At 31.0% G+C, this 6,171-nt stretch overlaps 1 protein-coding gene across 21 annotated transcripts in view; it reads right to left on the bottom strand.

Moving 5' to 3' along the window:
* LOC122629946 (potassium voltage-gated channel unc-103) overlaps positions 1-6,171 on the bottom strand; it is a 130,215-nt gene that overhangs the window by 63,569 nt on the left and 60,475 nt on the right. The window lies entirely within an intron of this gene.

Here is a 6,171-nt window from a genome sequence, read left to right on the forward strand (position 1 = left end):
TTTATTTATTTTTTCCTTTTCTTTATATCTTTTGCCAATGAAAACTATCGGAAAAATATGTATATATATATTTTTAATAACTCCTCCATGTGTCACATATATCAATTATCTGTAATCTGGTAGGTGGCTAATTTGCGACATTTGATTTTTTTTTTCTTGTTTTATTTTCTTCCTTTCCTCTCTTTTTTATTATTCTTTTGTCATGCGAACCACGTGTTAGCGAGTTGTAATAACATACATCGAAATACCTAACGTTATTTCTCCTAACGAAATATAGGATTATCAAAACTTTTTTAACCCCACTTCCCCTCGCATTTATTTCATATCTCACGTATATATGTCGACTGTAAGTTGAATATTGATTTAAAAATATACTCGTCGAGTGTAAGTTGAAATTGTTGATTTAAAATATAATCGTCGAATATTTCTCTCTTTCCTTTTTCTTTTTCTTTTTTCCTTCCATAAAAGCAAATTAGAAAATTTCTTTTCTATTTTATAAAGTTTACAAAAAATCGTTATTGTATGATAATACCTATTGATGATATTTTTGTACTTTTTTCTTTTTCCTTTTTTCTTTCCTCCAAAGAAAAAGAAAATTTGATGTTATACGTGGAAGAGACGGTTAATCCTGATAATGGGACAGATATAAACGTTTTGTTATCATTGTAATCGAAAGATAAGGTGGCCGTCATTGCTTGCTCGTTAGGAATGATCGTGGAAGCGTTCGTGGACGATAAACTTATATAAATCCTAAGGTTATGGTAATGGTCGATACACGATACGGAACAGAGGTCAGACCTCGCGAGTGAAGTGTGTCAGTGTTAGGTCAGACTCGCCAATCGATACGTAACCTCAACCCGCAGAGCACGATACAGAAACAAGACGTCCATGCGTCTGTAAACGCCGCTGCTAACGTAAATATGGCGACTTTGTTTTGTTAAGCACTACTGTTGCGCTCGATCTGCTTGCTATTTTACATATATATTATTTTCTCTATCGGTCTATCCATCAACGATCTAACTACACTAATACAATCGATTGGTACTTAATTTCGACCTAATCGAATAATAACGATCGAAATGATTTGTTCGTTCTTCAAGAGTTTAAAGTTGAATTAAATCAATGTTAAGTAGTGAAGCTAACGGTGGTTAAAGTGAATGATTATAAATGAGATTAGAAACGAGTGTATGGATGTTAGATTAAATGTTCGAAGGTATATTTTCAACGTCATTACATAGGTTTTTAAACCTTGCGATATTTTTTAATATTGTGCCATTAATTTACAAGCCAGCGACACTTGTCAAATCATTATGACGCTGCAGCGAATGAAAATGTAAAATTATGTTGTATATCTGTGTGTGTATAATTTATTTTTGTAGAAAAGAAAATTGTATATTTTCTCTTAAAAAAAAAAAAGAAAGGACTACGTACACATGCACTTAATTTACCTGATGTTTCGTTAGAAATTAAAAAAAATAAACATAAAATTCAAATGTCAAAAAGAATGTCTGCGTTTTATTAGATCATTACATTAGTCTATTATAGTCGAGAAAAAAAATTTTTCTGTGTTAAAAAAAAAGTAAAATTAATCTTTATCCGATGAAATATATATCTATAAAAATTATAATTAATCAACGTGATAGAAATAAACGAGATATATTGGATATTATATTCTTGAATTTAAACGTTTCGAATTTTTAATATTCCGCCATTAATTTTCAAGCGAGTAACACTTGATGAATCATTATGACGATGCAGCCGAACGTAAATGTAAATTACGCTGTATATGTGTCTGATGTATTTTTGAAAAGATGTAAATTTTTTACTTTCTATTAGAATTACATATATAGACCTATATATTTTACTACATTGTTGCGGTAGTGTATCATCGTGGAGAAAAGAAATTGTCTCTGTTAAAAAATAAAATCGATCATTGCCCATTTAAACGTATTTCTATAAAAATAAAATTACGATTGATCGTCGCGACAGTAAATAAAAATTTGTCGAATAAAATGATTCCAGTTGAATTGACCCTTAAGATTCGTTTAATATCGGTGAATAAAAAAGAGAAGAAAAAAAAAAGAAGAAAAAGGAAAGAGAAAAGGAAGAAAAAGAAAGAAACAGGAAAGTAAAAAAGATAGAACAAGAAAAATAGGAAGGAGAAAGAGAGAGAGAGAGAGAGAGAGAGAGAGAAAAGAGAGGGGGGAGATGCAAGCATATTGCATCTACGGAAACGAAGAGAACGACGAGAAAGGCTCGACCGTCGAAAAACTCGCTTTCGGCTTTCGTTCGAGCGTGTCCGGTATCCGGAAAAATTTCATAATGGCGTTTCCGTTCCTCTATTGCTGAACGTCGTCTCGGGAATGGATGAGTGGAATGAAGAAGAGTAGAGAGGAGGGAGAAATGGTGGGGAAGTTTTGTTCCGGCCTTCGAAACGTTTTTAACGTACTAAGGGAAAACTTGCTGACGTTCTTTGGAATACAAACAGACAGAAGGATAGAGAGAGAAGAGAAAGAGAGAGAGAGAGAGAGAGAGAGAGAGAGAGAGAGAGAGAGAGAGAGAGAGAAATGAACACGTTACGTTTCTTCGAATACGAACGAACTCGTCGATACGAATCGTTTTGATTTTCATTCTTTCGTGTTTCAATTGAAAAGTACTGCGTGTCTCTGGTGGCACTTATACTCATTTTTTGTTGTCTTCGACCTTCCTCCTTTTTTTTTTTTTTTTTTTTTTTTTTTCTATAGATATATTTCTTTCAATGATGTATTTTTATGTCGTTATTTTTTAAATATTTGTATGTATTTATTTATATATTATATTTGTTAGTAATGACTTATGTTATTTCGTATTTGAAGTACGGCGGGCAAGCTCGACAAAAAACATTTTTGTACTTTCTTTCTTCGAAGTAATATGGAAACACGAAATATGGAAAGACCGAACACGAAACGCGAAAGACGAAACAAGGAACGCGAAATACAAACCACGAAATACGGAACATAGATCACAAATCACGATCATAAATCACTCAATCAATGCATTTCTAGTGTAACCAACTTCAAAATTTCCTTCTGTCTCTCACCGTCCGTATTTTACGTCGGTCGTATACCAATCTCCCTCTCTCTCTCTCTCTCTCTCTCTCTCTCTCTCTCTCTCTCTCTCTCTCTGTCTCTTTCTTTTACTCGTTTAAAACCTCATAGCCTGTTTTATAGCTAATATTTCCGTCAGTTAAGTAGCCTAAATTTTCCGTCGAGTCATAAAGAACAATTATACGAAATTTCATGCGGATTGGACAGAAATAATAGGAGTTTTTGAGAAATTACAAACCCACAATATACGTCTTTTGTATTGTTAAACAACTGTATTATTTTTATTTATTTAAAATTGTTCCGTAATTTCTTTTAATTTTCATCTACCGTTTATTTTCTATTATCTTTTATTTCTTTTCTTTAATTTTCGATCTTTACATTAATATTGATATTATAACATAATATATATATTATTTTATTTAGAAAAACAAATTACAACAAATCGACAAAGAATAAAAAAAATCCATATATCTTATGAAATATTATAACAAATTATAAACATTATAACGATATTATTGTCAATTTCTTTTTAACAAGATATGCTCTTATCTTAATATTAAAGACATAAAGATAGAAAAAAATTGATAAAATATTCTAATATATTATTAACATTGTGACGATAATAAAATATGCGCTTACAGTATAATAATTATACACATTTGTTTAGAATTATTCATGTTGGTAGGTAATTATTTACTTTCTCTCTCTCTCTCTCTCTCTCTCTCTCTCTCTCTCTCTATCTATCTATCTATCTATCTATCTATCTCACTTCATTTTACTTTTATCGATTTTTAAATTCTCGGAATATTCTTTTCTTAACGAAGAAAATGTTCAATTGAAATGAAAGAAAAAGAGAGCGAGAAAGCGAGAGAGAGAGAGAGAGAGAGAGAGAGAGAGAGAGACAGAGAGAAACTTTACGTTCATATAAAACAAACACGAAAATATTTTATAGGAATTTAAAAAATAAGCTATCACTCTCTTTATCGACATTCTTTACCGTTTATCGTTATTCCGCGTGTACTCTCGTGTGCGGTCTACGTTCGTGCGAAGGGGTTTTGAATTTTATATTTTATCGGTGAACGAGATCAATGGTAAAGGGAGAACGTTCGCGGTGAACCGAAGGATTTATCGACGTTTAGAACGAGCTATGTCGAGGCAACCCTGACATCGATTCCTCGCTTACCCTGTTGACAAAGTGATTTCGTAATACAAATAGATCCCACCTAATGGACGGCCATTTTTCTTCTTTTTTCCTTCTCTCTCTTTCTCTCTTTCTCTCTCTTCTTCTTTCTCTTTCTCACTTCCTCACTTTCTTTTATAGCACGATGGAGTTTTTCTCCTTAATTGTCTCTCTCTTTATCTCTCTTCCTCTCTCTTTCTTTCTCTCTCTCTCTCTCTCTCTTTTTCTCTTTCTCTTTCTATCTCTATCTCTGTCTTTCTGCACGCCATTATTGGGTGGGTTCATAGAATTTGCATGATCAGAATGCAGCTAAATAGAGTACTTCGTACATGTCCTTTCGATGAGTTTCAGAAATACTGAATTACAACGAAGGTGTTGGCATCAATTAATTGGCTTAATACGTGTTGAATCTCCAGGGTCTATTCTCCAGAGAGAAAGAGGAAACGAGAGAATGAGAGAAAGAGAGAAAGGGAGAAAGGGAGACGATATACCGATCGAGATTCGCATGGACGGAAAATAGATTATCCGTTTTCCCGGAGTGGCACGCCAACGTTGGGTGTGTTCGATTTACCCGGAAAGAAGGAAAACTAAATGGGATTCGAATACCTCCTGCTTAAATACGATTAATTGTAGATCGTATAATCGAGCAGGTGACATCTTCATAAAACCGAATTGCTGTTTTTAATCAATTATGAAATATGAAATTTATTGGACAATTGTGATATTGGATATTGTATATTAAAAAAATAATTTAATATTATATATTAAAAAGAATATATGCAATATTAAAAAGAAGACTATTGTCGTATCGGATATTATATATTAAAAAAGAGTGGTTAATACTTTAATAATACTATAATATTTATGATATTATTAAATATAATACATATTATATGTGTATATATAATTATAATTATAACGAATTGCTATACTATCATTTTCTTTCTTCTCATCGTTTCTAATACTATAAAAATGATTTGTCTCGATAGTTTGGCAATTTTTTAACTAACTTTATCAATAAATTTTCTTCTATCTTAGATATGATCGTATTAAAAATTTCAAAATTATATGTCATGGTTTCTTCTTGTAAGAATTAAAAAAAAAAAAAAATAGAGAGAGAGAGAGAGAGAGAGAGAGAGAAAGAGAGAGAGAAAGAAAAAAATTCTTTAACTAAAAAATTTTATAAAATTAAAAATACATACGAGTGTATAAATTCTCAATATTCGTATTCGCGTGATATAAAGCAATAAGATTGAAAAAGTACTAAGGAAATAAAACTGCAAATAAAGAAAAAGTAATAATGTATATGTGAGTAGTAACACACTATTTGAACGTTACGTAGATTTTTAAAGAGTTGAGTAAAATAGATAAATACTTTACGTTGTTCTTGTCAAAGAGAACAACCTCGTGTAAGTAACTACATGTCCCTTACGTGTCGCAACTCGAAACAATCAAGTATAAGAGCCTTGAACTATAGACATAACTACGACGATCACGGAGATTATCCTATCGCACGATGTTCTTACGATGGTCACTCGCTATCATTTAAATTCGATCGATGCATCACATTTCTATCTGCATAACGAGTATCGATCGTGTAGTTTATTCAGTATATATTAACTCCTCGACACGTATGATTATATATAATAATGAAAAAAAAATATATATATATATACATTTCCATAGAAATAATATTATTTCTTTTTATTCACGCAGCATATGTAACATATATCTAAATAAAAAATAAATAATAAATATCTATATCGTTTTTTCATATAAAAATATTTTTTAATGAATTACATTTATTACTATTAAATAATGCATCAATATGACAGGTAATTCCAATTTTTGTGATACAGTTTTGTTTTCTATTTTTTTTCTTTTTTCTTTCTTTTTTTTTTTTTT

The sequence above is a fragment of the Vespula pensylvanica genome, chromosome 1 (genome assembly GCF_014466175.1).
Source record: "Vespula pensylvanica isolate Volc-1 chromosome 1, ASM1446617v1, whole genome shotgun sequence".
Taxonomy (NCBI): Eukaryota; Metazoa; Arthropoda; class Insecta; order Hymenoptera; family Vespidae; genus Vespula; species Vespula pensylvanica.